Source organism: Leucopleurus acutus (genome assembly GCF_964270905.1).
Source record: "Leucopleurus acutus genome assembly, chromosome: 6".
NCBI lineage: Eukaryota > Metazoa > Chordata > Mammalia > Artiodactyla > Delphinidae > Leucopleurus > Leucopleurus acutus.
In genome coordinates, this window is record NC_139149.1 from 90,374,017 (window position 1) to 90,390,519 (window position 16,503).

At 40.0% G+C, this 16,503-nt stretch overlaps 1 pseudogene across 1 annotated transcript; it reads right to left on the bottom strand.

The window, feature by feature from the left end:
- Positions 1-418: 418 nt before the first annotated feature.
- Positions 419-1,210, bottom strand: LOC309962748 (ATP synthase F(0) complex subunit B1, mitochondrial-like; annotated as a pseudogene). The gene has a single exon. The product of its transcript is annotated as an ATP synthase F(0) complex subunit B1, mitochondrial-like (transcript).
- Positions 1,211-16,503: the final 15,293 nt, after the last annotated feature.

Below are 16,503 nucleotides of genomic sequence, written 5' to 3' on the forward strand. Positions count from 1 at the left end.
CACACTGGATTAGCCTGAAGTTTGATTTGGAGGGCTGACAACCCAATCTTGGTTTTTTGGTCTTATTTTGTTTTGTTTTTGTTTCAACTGTCACTTTATTTGCAAGATGGTTGAATTAATTCAAATTTAAACTATAACTTGATAATTTTTAGTCAGGTACCAAATTTTATTCAAAGCGAACTGCTTATTCAAAAGTGATCATGGAACAACTCAAAATGCAGAGCAGGAAGGATGAGAGAAACAGCTTACTGGCCCATAGATTGTTTTAATTCTCTCTTTATATGAAACTCAAACTTTTCATTTTTAGGAAAGGGAAGCTAACTTCAGTAGAGAGCAATACAGAAAGACTTTGTCACATAGACTAATTTCCATTTAGTTAGTCAACTGTTTCTAGCTGTCTCAATTGGGACAGATGCATTTACAGAACTGGCTGTGCTTGAGCCTTCTTTGCAAGCAGCTTTAGGTCTGCAATGCACTTGGCAATTGTCTCCTTCTCCTGCTACACAGAGATGCTCTGTACCACATTCTTCTCCACCCAGTTTATCATGTGCCCTTGTTCCTTTAGACGCATCATATTCTGCACAGAGATGTGGTAGTCCAGGCGATTCTTTACCTCCTTGTATGCACTTTGCAGCCATTCCCAGTAAGTAACCTCCAGGGCCATGGCAATGTTATTCCTCTGGACATCAAAAAGGTAATGGCACTTTTGAACCAGTGCCTGCTGTGACTTCTCCAGATCAACTGCATCCTGGATTTGTTTGATGGAAGCCTGTTTCACTCCTTCGAGTTGGGCAGTTTTTTGCTCATTGAGTTTATCAGCAAATTCCCCAATAGAGGCAGCATATATTTTAATTACATAGACAAGAACCCCTATTGTTGATATGGCAGAGAAGGTCTCTGCAGTTATCACATATATTTCTTTGGAGAGTAAATATAAGATAAGCCCAGTTCCGAGCACGTAGGGTCCTGTTAACACCAGTTTTAGGATAAAGGAACTGGAAAAATTCCTCAGGGATCAGCCCCAAACAAACTTTTCCTCCATATTCAGGAAGAGGTGGTACAGGGGCAAGACTTGGCTGCCCTTTGTGAAAGATCCTTGTTGCCTGCAATACCCCTGGACCGAGGAGGGCTGCGTTCTTCAGAGAGGGGGCAGCTGCGGTGGCGGCAGAAAGCACCACCAGGGACAGCATTGTCAGGTAGCGTCCGCACAACAGTCCACACTGGGTCTTCATGCCCCAGTGACCGCGACAGGAGATGCTGTCAGGGGCAGAAACAAGGTGGTCCCAGTCTCGTTTTGATGATATTTTGGACTTGAAGCCGGTAGAGATCTCTCTTTTGTATAACTTAGCTCAGCCTTGAAAAATTATACCAGCAATAATAGCATCATCATTTTACAATGAAAGTCGAATTGGAATGTGAATAAAAGTGCCACTGGCCAAGGGCCCCTATGCACTAATTATGTCTTATTTGAAAATCTGACCCAAGTATCTGACAATCAAAGAGGATATCTTTCATCTTGCCATTATTTTTCACAGTTATGCTATCTGGCTCATATAACCAGAAGAAAACTTGGCACCTATATCCAATGAGAATGACTGTCAGTTCTCAAAACACCTTATTTTCTCTTCCTGAGAATAAGTGACAACTGATCTCAATGTATAAGTACTTATGTAAAACAAGGGACTTGGGGTGAGGGGATATTTTTTTTAAGAAAATAGGGTTGTTGGGGCTTCCCTGGTGGCGCAGTGGTTGAGAGTCCGCCTGCCGATGCAGGGGACGCGGGTTCGTGCCCCGGTCCAGGAGGATCCCACATGCCGTGGAGCGGCTGGGCCCTTGAGCCATGGCCGCTGAGCCTGCGCATCTGGAGCCTGTGCTCCGCAACAGGAGAGGCCACAACAGTGAGAGGTCCGCGTACCGCAAAAAAAAAAAAAATAGAAAATAGGGTTGGAAGAGCATTTTGGTGTCAACAGATATCTCTAACTATGTTCTAGCAGTATAACCTAATTTATATTTCTTTGTGTTTGTCTCTGAATTTTCAGTTCGGTTTAACAAACACTTTTTGAGCACCTGCTGTATGAGATGGAATGAGCCAAGCACTAAATGAATATACCAAGTTGTATTAGTCAGCGAAATGGCTCTAGCTCTGTAAGAAAGAAAACATTGGATTTCAGTGGCTTAATCCCATGGAAGTTAATTTTACCCTCGCTTAATAACTCAGTGATGCTGCTTTAGGTCAGCAGGCAACTTTCTTCCACCTGATGATCCAGGGATTTGGGTTCCACCTATCTTGAGTTCCTGCTATGCTCTAGGGTACCAAAATCTTTGGCTTCAAGCTGCCTAAGAGGAGGAAGAGTGAAGAAGGCAGGCACACTTCTTTTTTTTTTAATTCTTTTCTAAAAATTCTTTTCCATTATGGTTTATCGTAGGATACTGAATACAGTTCTCTGTGCTATACAGTAGGACCTTGTTGTTATCCATTGTATATATGTAAAAGCTTACACCTCTTAACCCCAACCTCCCACTCCATCCCTCCCCCAACCCCTCCCCCTTGGCAACCAGCAGTCTGTTCTCTGTGTCCGTGATTCTGTTTCTGTTTCATAGATAGGTTCATTTGTGTCATATTTTAGATTCCACATATAAGTGATATCATATAGTATTTGTCTTTCTCTTTCTGACTTACTTCACTTAGTATGATAATCTCTAGTTGCATGCATGTTGCTGCAAATGGCATTATTTTGTTCTTTTTATGGCTATTCCATTGTGTGTATATATATATGTACCACATCTTCTTTATCCATTCATCTGTCGATGGATGTTTAGGTTGTTTCCTTGTCTTGACTGTTGTGAATAGTGCTGCTGTGAACATAAGGGTGCATGCATCTTTTTGAATTATACCTCTAATTTTAGTTTTCTGAGGAACCTCCATACTGTTTTCCATAGTGGCTGCCCCAACTTACATTCCCACCAACAGTGTAGGGAGATTCGCTTTTCCCCACGCCCTCTCCAGCATTTGTCATCTGTAGACTTTTTTGATGATGGCCATTCTGACCAGTGTGAGGTGGTACCTCACTGTAGCTTTGATTTGCATTTCTCTGATAGTTAGCGACGTTAAGCATCTTTTCACGCAGGCACACTTAAAACTCCCAGCCCAGAAGTGACACCTGTCACTTCCACTTACATTCAAGCAGTAAGAACAAGTCATTCAGGCACCCCTGGCTGTACAATACTGACCACTGTAGTCCCTGGTTGGGTAGCCACTTTCCTGCAACAAGTTTACACTCAAGAAGGAAGGGAACAAGTTAAAGGTCTCCGTCATTCAGATTGTGTAAGATGTAGCTTCTTCTACCTTCAAAGAACCTTCCTCGGAGTAGAGAAAAAGGTCGACAAGGGAAATATCGTGGAGGTGACGTTTGAGAAGATGATTCTTGATTGACAGAACTGCCAGATAGCGTTGGTAAGAGGGGCATTCTAGGTGGAGCGACTGACACTAACAAAGCATGGAGGTGGGGAGAGAATGTTGAGTAACTAGTTTTCCTGGAACAAAGCTTAGCAAAGGAGAGAGATAAGCTTAAAATGTTGGTTAGGTCAACGTTACGTCAGGCCTTGAATGTTGGGAGAAAGAGTTTGAATTCTGTGCTTCCATTATCATGATTATCATGCATTTTTAACACAAGGGCTCCAGAACAATGGTAGCATTAATCCCTGATGAATAACAGTCACAGTACAGACAATACATTCAGTATGAAGGGATTTCGTTTTTTTCAGATGGTAACACTAATGACAGCATTGTATTGCATTCACAGGCTGTAATAGATTCCAACATTTTGCATTTGTTTCCACGTGTCTTGGTGTTTACGAAATACAATCCAAACATTTCCACTTCACTCTTACTCCTTCTCCCAGGCTTATCTTACATAGTTATCTAGAGATGCCAGGGGTAGCCTTACACACTGATAGCACACACTGGCCGTGCCTCCCCTCAGGTGTGGCAGAGGACCTTCCCAGGGCTGTGAACGCTGAATGCCGACACCAAACACTGCACGTTCCAAAAATGTGACTGCCCCTCCCCTCCCACCAATGGCTCAGTTACAATATTAAGGTCAACAGTGGTGTGTAATTTATACTGAACATTTAATGGGCATAAATGTTTGTTTTTAAAAATTCAGGTGCAAAGAGACGCGAGGGGCACATACAACAGCATTGGGGAGCCTTAGGAAAGTAGTAACTGGACTAGAAATTAAACCTTTTCTGAAAGTGTTTAGGTTTCTGACTCTAGCGTTGCGTGAATTGTGACTCTGATGTACAGCCCTCCAAATCAACAGTGGCTTCAAAATATACCCAAGTTGAACATTTTAAAAATTCTGATTGCAGGTAGGATCTGACTGTCTGCATTGTGCTGCATACATCAGTGTATTTGTTGTCTTCCCTCTTTGAAATAGGGTAGGAAGGAAAGAGACGAATTAACAAATAGGTTACAGAGAGATGCTGCCTTCGTCTCTCCCACGGAAGTCTTATTTGAGGCTGTTTGACCTGCCTTACCAGATACTTTCTGGTTCTTTCAATTCCATTTAATATAATGCAGTTTTGCAAACAGGTTTTAAGCCACCGTTATCTTGGTTTAAAATAGTCTAAATAAGTAAGATATAAACTAGAGTTTAGTTGTATAGAGCTCTTAATATTATGTACTTAATCTTTTTTGCTTCATAAAATGAGACAGTTATAAGCAATTGTTTTCACAACCATCAATATTTTTAAAATTCACATTCATAACCATTTTCCCCCACTATAAAATTAGCCACAAAATTTAAAAGATAATATTAGAAGTTGGTGAGGATACTGTGAGATGAACATTTTCATTCACTGATGCTGTTAATTTAAATAAGAACAAACTTTCTGGAAAGTAATTTGGCACAAATGTATCAAGGGCTGAAAATGTCTGTTCCATTTGTCTCTATTATATACACATTCATAAACAGCAAAAAGACACTCTCCCCTCAAATAAAACAAAACCCAGAAAACCCAAAGTGTTAATGGTGGTTATCTCTTGGTGATAGGATAATAGGTAGTTTTACTTTGGAATTATATATATTTTTTAAATGTCTCCCCAGTGAAAAAATATTATTATTATTATTATTTATTTATTCATTTATTTTGCGGTACGCGGGCCTCTCACTGTTGTGGCCTCTCCCGTTGCAGAGCACAGGCTCCGGACGCGCAGGCCCAGCGGCCATGGCCCATGGACCCAGCCGCTCCGCAGCATGTGGGATCCTCCCGGACCGGGGCACGAACCCGTGTTCCCTGCATCGGCAGGCAGCCTCTCAACCACTGCGCCACCAGGGAAGCCCCAGAAATATTATTTTTATGATTATGGTAAAAAATCCTTTCCATCATTTAAGAATATTTATAAAGAATTTTAATAAAATCAGAAGCTATTCATAATATTCAGTGAGAATACCATATTTTATAAAGAATATAATATCAACTAATGCTATATGTATGTGTGCATATATGTACAAATATATAACCATTCGCCAAATAAATACATCTGTTTTCTAAGGCCTAAAGTGAGATACAAATGAACTAAGTCTAAAACCATGTTTATTAATCTGTTAGGATTGTTGGAATATGAATCATGGATTATTTTTAATTAATTTTATTAATTTTCTGAGCTTGTATTGCTTTCATATTCAGAAAAAAATACTTAAAAATCAAATAGAAAAAAACCTTTACAGAGAGTGATTATATCACTCTATTCACTGTATGGTTTATAAATCACGTCAAGTTGTCAGCTTCCTCATTTGTAAATTAAGGAGATTAGACTCAGTGTTTTCTAAGATATCTGCAGGGCCTAAAAGACTCAGTCTATGAAGTATACAGCCCCAATACCTAATATGAAAGCAATGGACCGCGTCTATTGTAAATCTGAAAGGACTCCGACCTTGGGTGTCATAATAATCAGAGCACAGCCTTAGCATTAAAGAAACTTGATTACAATCCTGGTTGGGTCTCATTTTCCTCACTTGAAAAGTGGGGATAATAACAAAGTCCCCAAAGGGTTGAAAAGGGGTTGAAATGTGTGAAATGTGGTAACAAATCTGAAGGCCTTCGCATGTTGGCTAGCATGGAGTAGGTGCTTCCTAAATGATAGTTTTCTCAATAATCCGAGACCTGATCAGTATATTTGCCAGATGGCACGGGACTGCCGTGTGCAGTCCCTGGATCTAAACTCCCACTTTGAACCCTGCAGCTGGAAGTGGAGGGTGACCTTTGTGAGGACTAAGCCATTTCAGCTTGGGGAAGTTGAGACGGGGGTGCGGGTGGGACCTGAGTGCACAGCCCGGGTGACCAGGTCTTCGGGGTTCTCTAGTCCTGGGCGAGGAAAACTGGGCAGCACAGGGCACAGAGGCAAAGCCTGGCCCTGTGTTTCCCTTTGCTCCTGCTTGCTCACCTGCCCACCAGTCTTTCTTCCTCCTCCCCTCCCTTTCTTCAGAAAAAAGGTAACATTATAGATTCTGTGGCAGTCTCCATGCTTGGCACCAGAGCTTGAATATTAAGTAAGATTGGTGCTGACCTTAAAGGAGCTTATCATCTCATCTGGGAGCAGAAAATAATAAAAAAATCGCCAGCCCACATGATCAGCCCTGAACACAGGGTAGACTGATGGTGACACCAGAAGCGGGCTGGTTTCTAGCAGGCTTTGCCTGAGGCCTCTGAGCTCCACTTCAGCCTGAGCAGCACCTAGGGTTTCAACATGGCACCAAAATTCAAGCCGCCTTCTAATTGGTCTTATACATTCCGTGATAGACCATGATAACAAAATCTATCTTTGTGGCAGGAAAGAATTTCAAAAATTCGTTGACAGAATTTACATTGCAGAGACATTTTTTGGAAATGCTATGTGGACTATTATTCTGTCACAATGGTCCGTATCAATGACATTTTAAAAAGTATGCTCATGGGCTTCCCTGGTGGCGCAGTGGTTGAGAGTCCGCCTGCCGATGCAGGGGACGCGGGTTCGTGCCCCGGTCCGGGAAGATCCCACATGCCGCGGAGCGGCTGGGCCCGTGAGCCATGGCTGCTGAGCTTGCGCATCCAGAGCCTGTGCTCCGCAACGGGAGAGGCCACAGCAGTGAGAGGCCCGCGTACCGCAAAAAAAAAAAAAAAAAAGTATGCTCACCTGTTAACTAGATTGGTTTCCATTTCTGGATATATTCCAGAATGCCTCAGATAAAATTCCTGTGTATAATTACTGCTGACCTTATCAAGTATGATAGGTTTAGTCACTCCATGGGAAGTGCAAAGAGAAAATACAACAGACATCAACAAAAAGCCTTTGCTGTGAAGAGTATTCACTGCTTTTAGTGTCTGTTTAGTAGTGGAAATGTTTTATTAGATCCACCAATAAAAATTTGGAAGGGATCCAGTAGGTGGGCTACAGGACATGGTGAGAGAAGACTTCTCAAAGGTAATTCCCCCTAGGTAATTTTTCTTTCTGACAGAAGTAGATTTTGCTCCAGCGGTCAAAATGTGTTTGGGGTAGAGAGGGGGGCACCCCATCAGGAACTAAACGTGGAGATATCAATAGCCTGGCTCCTCCAGTAAAGAACTTCTAGGAACCAAGCTTGCCAATGAGAAGTGTGTGAGGTAAGGAGAGGACGGAAATGAGGCTTATGACCAGGTCAGGAAGGGTGTAGACCACGCTTAAGAATTAGGAACAGCAACTTGACAACAGAAAAACAAAACAAACAAAAGAAACAGATTAAAAACAAAGGACTTGACATTTCTCCAAAAAAGATGTACAAATGGCCAACAAACATGAAAAGATGCTCAATTTCACTAATCACCAGGGGATGGCCACTGTAAAATAATAATAATAATACAATAGTCTCTGCCAGCATCACTACTCTTACACTTTGGGGCCATTATTAAGTAAAATAAAGGTTACTTGAGCACAGACACTGAGATATCATGACAGATGAGCTGATAACCAAGACGGCTGCTAAATGACGAAGGGGTGGATTCGCTGGACAAAGGGAGGATACACATCCTGTGTGGGTTGGAGTGTGATGGCTCGAGATTTCATCACGCTCCTCAGAATGGCCCGCAATCTAAAACTTATGAATTGTTTATTTCTAGAATTTTTCCATGTAATATTTTTGGACCACAGCTAACTGAAACCACAGAAAGTGAAACCACAGATAAGGGGTGGGGGGACTAATGCAATAAGTATCAGCGAAGATGTGGAAAAATTAGAACCCTTGTGCACTGTTGGGAATGTGAAATAGTATAGCCACTATGGAAGACAGTATGGAAGTTTCTCAAAAATAGAATCATCATGTGATCCAGTAATCCCACTTCTTGGTATTTATCCAAAAGAATAGAAAGCAGGATCTCGAAGAGGTATTTGTACACTTTTGCTCAAAGCAGCATTATTCACAATAGCCAAGAGATGGCAGCAACCCAAATGCCCATCAATGGATGAATGGATGAACAAAATGTGGTGATATATACATGCAGTGGAATATTATTCAGTCTTAAAAAGGAAGTCCTGTCACCTGCTACAGCATGGATGAACCTTGAGGACATTATGCTAAGTGAAATAAGCCGTCACAAGAGGACAGATGCTGCGTGATTCCACTTACATGAGGTATCTAAAGTTGCTAACTCATAGACACAAAGTAGAAGAGTGATTATCAAGGACTGGGGGCAGGGGAAATGGGGAGTTGTTCAATGGGTATAGGGTTTCAGTTCTGCAAGATGAAAAACTTCAAGAGATCCATTGCACAACAATGTGCTTATAGTTAATTAACACTCCAGTTGTAAATTTTGTGTTATTTTTATTTAATTAATAAAACTTTATTATAAAGGAATATCACACGAAGTGTGGTGTAATAAAAAAAAAACCTGGAAATTTTCCCAAAAGACTGGTAAATGTGAGTTCAGACATGTGATTAAAAGCTGCATTTGAAAATTCATAAAACTCTTCCTGACTAATTTCAAATGACTTATTGACACATCCAAGGCAAACAATAACTACGATTTGCCACTTTTAAACCACAATAAAAAAAAAAAAGAAAAGAAAGAATTGGGAAGTCTCTTGAACGCAATGGGCCATTCCCTGAAGCATTTTAAAGCTGGGAGGGACAAGCCACTCTTGCATTTGTCATAGCAACCTCTTGGGAATGTGTTTGATGCATTGGTCATGGAATGGGCTGGAGCCTGGAGAGACCAGCTGAGGGCCTGCCATGTTCCAGATAGGGGTTAATGATAGTGTGACCAGCTCAGAGAGAAACAGGAAGGAGATGTGACAGCACGCAGGAATGCAGGTGTGGCTGGGAACCGCTATTGTCGTTCCTGAGGTGTGTAACCTTCAACACTGCTCACCTGGGCAATTCTGGGTATTGTCCAGCTGGGTGTGTTGTTAATATTGCCTGGAGAGATCATTTGATTCAAGAGGGCTCCCTGTCAGAAATCACATTAACTTCTTGTGATTGTTGTTCTGTATGACTGGGACAAGGGTCCTTAGTGTGTGTGTCTTTTTTTTTTCTTCTTTTTCCTTTCTTTTTTTTTAACAGTAACATTAATTGATTCACTTGAATACTGTCATTCGTATTCAAAGTTGCAATTTTCCTAAAGCCAATTAGAGAGAGTCCTGATTCAGGCAGTAATCTCTAGAAATTCAGCAACTTTCCATTGATCTTTCTGTTATCTCCATTCTATGGAATTTCCCAGCAATGATATCATTCTCCAGAAATGTATCCTAGGTGAAACCTTTTTGAATCTCCACATTTGAGAAAACCCGTTTCAGTGAATGCAATGGGTCCTTTGTGCAAATACATGTGACTTCTGGAGAGAAGTGTGTCACACACAACAAGCGGGTGAGAAGGACAAGGTCACCTTGCAGTTCAGGTGCTGGGGGTCAAATAGGGTACTTTCAAGTAAGGGACTCTGTCAGGCATACCACGCTCTTGGCATAATTCAAATTTTGACTCAAAGTAACATAGTTCTCCATATCACTGGCTTTTGGGATTACTTGTGGACATCATTGAATGCCAAAGGCCAAGAATAATTTCTTCTAAATTAATCATGAACGACCTTTGGTAAAATAATGCTGCTTGTTAAAATCATCTTTAATATTACAAGTTACAAATCATCAAATCTCTTGTGTTTGTCCTTTGATATTTCATTTGCCATTTCCAAGCTTGGATAAGTTATAATTCCTCTAAAGATATCATAACTGTTCGTTTCTGTTTTCTGCTACTTTGGTATGACTTGATTTATATGTTTAATTGTTAAATCTATCTAAAGACTTTTCTGTATAATGTAAGTTAAATTATTTTTCAATATTGCTAGCATCAAGAAATAAATCCAGAAGGGGTTTTACTTTTCCATAAAGCAGACGATTTGCATGTTTTGTAAAGTGCTTAGCACAGTGTAAATGTGAGGTAATCTAAGCCAGAGGAAACAATTTTTTTCACTCCACCTCTCCCCTGGAAAATATTTGAAGTGCAGTAGTCACATATCTAATTTTCTTTGAAGGTACTTTTGGAGAGAATCCAGGAAAAACACCCTTTGTGTAACAGCTGAATGTTTCATCTGAAAACTTGGTCCACTTAAAAACAAATTAACTACCAAGCATGTTTAAGTGTCTATGTTAGTTACTGTGGTACAAATTATATTCAATAGAAGTTTCCTGCTGAGAAAAACCATGAAGTACATAAGATGAATGACTTCACTGGGATTATTCTCTTCAGGAGCTAGAAAATAACTACTTAGAAAGATTATACATGAGGGTAATTGCTGTTGAATGGAGAAAAACTGAGGAAAATAATTATAAGAGTGAGAAGATATTTCCTAACCATCTGCCATTTAAAAATAAGAAACAAAAAAGAAGACATAGTATGTTTTTCAGAAAGACTTGGAATTGATGCCAAAAGGCGATACACTAGTGGGATACACACAAAAGAACTTTCCACGAAGAAATCTGAGATTACTATGTGTAACAGGTCTTTGCAGAGCCATCACTATAACATTCAGTCACCTTTATTTGACATCTTTCCATAGCTGAGGTGGAAGAACACACCCAACTGAGATGTCAGTCATTGGAAGCAGGAGGTCCCAGTAGAAAGATATTTCCTCCCACCAGGGGGGAAAAAAACAGGTGGCCATGGAGAAAAGCAATCTTTTAGTCTCCAGTTCAGTGCATTGAAGAAATATTAGTAAGCTAATAAAGGCCTAAGTTTCTGAGCATGTATGTAGACTTTATTCAGATAGCATCTCATTGATGTTCTCTTCTGTTGGAGCCGCCATATTAGCCCCTGCAACATGCCTGTCAGAGTTCTCCAGCCCTGCCTCGGAGGAGCTCATGATCTGGATGCAGAGGAAGGAGCAGCCCCGTGAATTATTCAGTGTGACTGGTTTGCTGTTGTTCAACAGTGTAGGAGTTAATAACCAGACAAGACAACAGTACAAGAGACGTGAGGCAGTATGTGATTAAGGGCGCAGCTGGATGTTATCTCCCTCTCCTCTAAACTTCCAGAGCACTTTATCTGTGCCTCTTATGGCATCTCCTCTTTTGTCTCTGATGTTACTGTTGTTCCTCAATTATCCCCCTACTCCAGAGAGAACAACTGGTGGGCAAGCTCCGGGGCTGATTCTTCTTTGATCCCCAGCGCAGAGCCTAGCCTAGGCCTGCCTAGCATTGCTGCAGGCAAACATTTGTTATCTGAATAAAAGGAGAGACACAGACAATAAGTTTGGGTGTGAAAGGGAGGGAGGGGCATGGGTTTGTGTGAAGATTCTCACGCTGGACAAAAATAGGTTTAAAACAAACAATAAATGTCTGAAGCGGACATTGTTTTCACCTGTGTAGCGCCCAGTCATCTTTTTTTGTAGTAAGGACTACATATTTTCTTTTGGGGAACTACGACTCCCCTCTTGCATGTCCCCTTGGCCTAGACAGTCACACTCTCATGGAGACAGAACTCAGGCAGAACAAGGACAAAAATTGCCAGTGATTCATCCCAGTGGATTCATCCCAGTGGTAGCCCGACTGGGATACTGGAGATTATCCATTTGGTTGGCCATCCTTTGGCAGATTAAAGATGGCTACCCATTCTTGGTCACGCCTCCCTTCAAATTAGGAATTTGGGAGTAACACATACACACTACTATAGACAAAATAGATAAACAACAAGAACCTACTGTACAGCACAGGGAACTATACTCAATATTTTGTAATAACCTAAATGGGAAAAGAACCTGAAAAAGAATATATGTGTGAACTTGAAAAAGAATGTACCGAATCACCTTGCTGTACATCTGAAACTAACACAATGTTGTAAATCAACTATACTTCAATTTTAAATTCATTAATTAATTTAAAAAAGAAGTGGAGTCTATGACCCTTCCTTTCAGTCTGGGTAGGTCCTGCAACTGCCTTGATCAATAGAATAAAGGAGGGTGACTGTGCCAGTTTCAGTGCACAGCTCTTCATAGACTGGCCTCTTCCACTTCTTGTCTCTTGGAGCCCTGAGACACAATTTAAGTCAACTACCCTGAGGCCACCATGCTGTAAGGAAGCCAAAGCTAGCCACGTGGAAAGGTCCTGTGGAGAAACACATACCCAACCAACACCCAGCATTTCCAGCCATCCTGACCCTATGAATGTGTTTGTAAAATGAGGATAGGCCAAAATGTTTTTAAATATTATCTTAAAAAAAAATTCTTTCTACGGCAAGTTCTGATTTAAATTACTTAGCTCTCCTTTGCAATCTTACTTTTCTGTGTGGTCTCCATCAGTTTTTTTTTTTGTTGTTGGGTTTATTACCCCTGCAGAACTAGGATTGCCGTCTTTTTAGACAGGGAGTCTGTTTTAAGGGATTCTGTACTCTTCCCGTAACTAAAATCCTTCTAGGGTCCTTTGACTTGCTGCTTTGTCCTAAATTATTGGAGCTATTCAACTTTCACATTTCATCCCGAGGGGGGCTGTAGTTACCCTCATCTACAATGGCACAATATGACTTCAAAGATGCTCTGTCTTCCATGTGAGTGTGTTCTGTCTCCCCTCTCCCCTCTCCCCTCCCAGTTCAGAAGTGAGCCTGGCTGTCACCTTGGAGCTGACTTTCCCTCCAAGCCAAGACCTCAACCTAGTCTACTGACATGAGAACACCGTGGGACAAAAGAAGGAACCTGTGTTTTCTTTGGGGTTCTACTGGGTGCCTCCCTGGTCCAAAAGGGAGAGAGACCAGTTTATAACATATTTAACAATCTGCCAATCCGTCATCACCTAGGGAAGATGCAGGAACATTAAAGCAGTTTGTGTAAAGGTTATTATTAAAGTAATAGAAACACAAAGAAAAATTAGAGAATAAGAATAATAATAATAGAAAGAAAAATCACCTATGGTCTCACCATCGAAAAAATAATCAGGTTTAACATTTTGATGTAGTTCCTGCAAAGCTTTTTTCTTACAAATTCTAGCAATCATAGTGAATAATTTTGAATTTTGGTCTTTTCACTTGACATGCTCTGGCAAGCATTTTCCCCTGTTACCTATCCTTTGTAATGGCTACAAGATTTTTCAAGAGAATATATCATAATTTGGGGAATTATTTTCTTAATAACTGTACATTTAATTTGTTTTGAATCTTTTTTTATAAAATAAATAACATGCTATGAACATCATTGTACATAAAGTTTTTCATATACTCAGGATCATATCCATATGCTAGATCCTTAGAAATGGAATTACTGAGTCAAAAAACATGGAAAATTTTGTGATTTTTGATGGATATTATTATTATTATTATTTTTTGCGGTACGCGGGCCTCTCACTGTTGTGGCCTCTCCCGTTGCGGAGCACAGGCTCCGGACGCGCAGGCTCAGCGGCCATGGCTCACGGGCCCAGCCGCTCCGCGGCATGTGGGACCTTCCCGGACCGGGGCACGAACCCGTGTCTCCTGCATCGGCAGGCGGACCCTCAACCACTGCGCCACCAGGGAAGCCCTGATGGATATTATTAAATTGATTTCCAAAATGTTTTAAACAATTTAGACTGCCACCCCAAATGTAGGGGAAGGAATGTGTTGTTACCTCCTTACCAACCATGGGTACAATCAGGTTTTTAAATCTTAAATTGGTAAGCATGGTATTTCACAATTTTGACTCTACTCGGAATGAATGTTCTTCCATTTGTAAAGTACTTGTTTTTTCTTTATGTTGGATGTCATTCAATGTCTTTTGTGTACTTACATATTAACATTTTAGTGTTTTTCTTATCTTTCATTCTGGGCTTTTTATATAAAGTGACATTAATTGGCTGTTATCTTTGTTGGAAATATATTTTTTCAGGTGGTTCAAATTCCAAAAAATATTATTAGTATATTGCAAACATAAAGAAACATTTAGAGAATAATATAGCAAACACTCATGAACCTACATCCAGCTTTATCAAATAATGTTTTGCCATAATTTCAAAAATTTTTCAAGAAGAAAAAGTTACAAATTACAAAAATATATATAATCTGAATGATACTGATTGCTTGAAATTTGGTGAGACTTACTTTGTGACCTCGTATGGTATCAGTTTTTATAATTGTTTTATGTGTTTGTGAAAAGAAAAAACATTGTTACAACTTGCAGGATTCTCTATATCTCTATTAGATCAAACTAGTTAGTTTTGGGGGTTTTGTTTGTTTGTTTTTTAATATTTATTTATGTATTTATTTGGCTGTATCCGGTCTTAGTTGCAGCATGCGGGATCTTTCCTTGCGGTGCGCAGGCTTCTCTCTACTTGCGGCACACAGGCTCTCTAGTTGTGGTGAGCAGGCTCTGGAGCGCTCAGACTTAGCTGCTCCGCGGCTCGTGGGATCTTAGTTCCCCGACCAGGGATCAAACCCGCGTCTCCTGCATTGGAAGGCGGATTCTTAACCACTGGACCACCAGGGAAGCCTCCAAACTACTTAGTTTTACTTTCTAAATATTCTATATCTTTCTTAGAGTTTTTTTGTCTTCTTGATCTAATAGTTTCTAATAAAGGTGTTAAAAATTTCTCACCATGTTTTTGAATTTGTAAGTATCTCCTTGTCATTCTGTCAGTTTTTGCCTCATATATTTTGTAACTGTGGTGTTGGGTACATACGAATTCATGATCGTATATGATTCTTCCCTTGATTATTATGTAGCATCTCTTGTTATCTAAGTTTTTTGCTTTACATTATATTTTGTCTAATAGAATAACAACTACACTGGTTTTTGGGGACAGTATTACCTCTGTTTTTGTATTTGCCTTATACCTCTCTTTCCAAACACTCTTTCCCATCCTCTTTTCTTTTTTTTTTCTTTCAAATTTCATATGGTTTTCTTTTAGGCATAAGTCAGTGGTTTTCACCTTGGCTGCACATTAGAAATCATCTGGGGAAAAAATTAAAGTAAAATAAAAATAAAAACCAACTGGGAAGTTTAAGAAAATACCTTCTGCCTGTGCTCCATGCATTTTGCTGCCCCTACAGAGAAATTAATGTGGCATTGCTGGGAGCCTGAGCGTGATATTATTTTTCCATTGTGGTAAGAAACATATAACATAAAAGTTACCATTCTAATCGTTTTACAGTACACAGTGAAGCAGTGTTAAGTGTATTCACACTGTTGTGTAATGGAGCTCCACTGTGCTTACACCACCAGTGTCACAGTGGGTGAGTATCAGCCACGGTCTGTAGGTGGCTAAACTCTTGGTCTTATGCTTTGCTATTTGAAAATGGATTCATTTTGCGTCTACATTGCAAAAGTTTCGCAGTGTAGATATCTATTTTTCCCTCAGCATTCTGAAGACATTACTTCACTGGCTTCTTTGTAGCATCTAATATTTCTGATGGGAAGACTTGCTTAGCTGCACATAATCTGTCTTTTATCTATGATAGCTCTTAAGATTTTCTTTTGATTCTTGATGTTTTGCACTCACCCTGTAATGATTTGACTTTGTATCCTTTTGGTATGTAGAACACATTTGATAGGAGGATTCAACTTTTTCTCTTCATTTTCTTCTTTTGGGATCCTCACCATCTAACCTTAGTAGCCTTTAGTTATTTACCCATATTTTTCTTTCCTTTGACCATGAACTGGGGGAATTTCTCCCTCCAGTTCAGTACGCCTCTCTTCAAATATTTCCAGCCTAAAGTTCATTCTGTCTATTGATTTTTAAATTTTAATGTCTATTTTTTATTTATATTTGTTTCTTTTTCAGATCCACCTGTTTTTTGTTTCACTGTTGATTTTCTGGCTTCATTTGTTTTGTTCTTTTTTAATGGAAGGGTTATCTTCATTGATTTCTTTGAGCGTCATCAGAACATTTACTTTCCAGTTCCTTATCAAACAGTTCCAGAAAATTAATCTTATCTGAAGTGAATTCATGTTCCAACTGGAGAGGTGGGGTTCAAACTCTTTTTTGTTGTTGTTGTTAGATATTTTAATGTGGTTTTGGAATTCTATTTTGCAGAAGGCTCA